Source organism: Schistocerca gregaria, unplaced genomic scaffold (assembly GCF_023897955.1).
Source record: "Schistocerca gregaria isolate iqSchGreg1 unplaced genomic scaffold, iqSchGreg1.2 ptg000386l, whole genome shotgun sequence".
NCBI classification, from domain to species: domain Eukaryota; kingdom Metazoa; phylum Arthropoda; class Insecta; order Orthoptera; family Acrididae; genus Schistocerca; species Schistocerca gregaria.
The window spans coordinates 1,820,963-1,822,014 of NW_026061828.1; positions in this window are offsets into that span (position 1 = coordinate 1,820,963).

Here is a 1,052-nt window from a genome sequence, read left to right on the forward strand (position 1 = left end):
ACTTATCGTCTTCAAAGCTATGTCGCGTGCTGCGGTATGCGGAGACACTAAAACCACCACAGTAGAACACAGATGAAGCTTCTAATTTGATGTAATAGCCAGTAAGAAATAGTACAATTCAAGTTTTAGGAATCGGTTATTGACTTTTTACCCTTGTTTGGTGCCTTGGACATGAGCTAGGAACTTAAGATTTTACATGCAGGAGGACTAGCAGCCGAGTTGCACGGGAGAATGTGTAAAGTGTTCATATGTAGTAAAAACCTGAGAAATCCGTCCGTTTTCGTCATTTGTTATCGAATCGACTTAAAGCCAGATCGTCACATTGGCCGCTCTTCTCTCTGAAACGGTTGTACTTATCGTGTGCAGAGATATGTCGCGTGCTGCGGTATGCAGAGACACTAAAAGCACCATAGTAGAACACAGATGACACTTCCAAGTTGATGTAATAGCCAGTAAGAAGTAGTACAATTCAAGTTTTAGTTACAGACTATTGACATTTTAGCTGGCTTTGGTGCCTTGGACATGAACTAGGACATTAAGATTCTGCATGAAAGGAGGGCTAGCAGCCGAGTTACCCAGGAGAATGTGAAAAGTGTTTATATGTAGTAAAAACCTGAGAAATCCGTCCGTTTTCGTCATTTGTTATCGAATCGACTTAAAGCCAGATCGTCACATTGGCCGCTCTTCTCCCTGAAACGGTTGTACTTATCGTCTTCAAAGCTATGTCGCGTGCTGCGGTATGCGGAGACACTAAAAGCACCATAGTAGAACACAGATGAAGCTTCTAAGTTGATGTAATAGCCAGTAAGAAGTAGTACAATTCAAGTTTTAGTTGTCGATTATTCACTTTTTAGACGGCTTTGGTGGCTTGGACATGACCTACGACCTTAAGATTTTGCATGAAAGGAGGACTAGCAGCCGCGTTGCACGGGAGAATGTGAAAAGTGTTCATATGTAGTAAAAACCTGAGAAATCCGTCCGTTTTCGTCATTTGTTATCGAATCGACTTAAAGCCAGATCGTCACATTGGCCGCTCTTCTGTCTGAAACGGT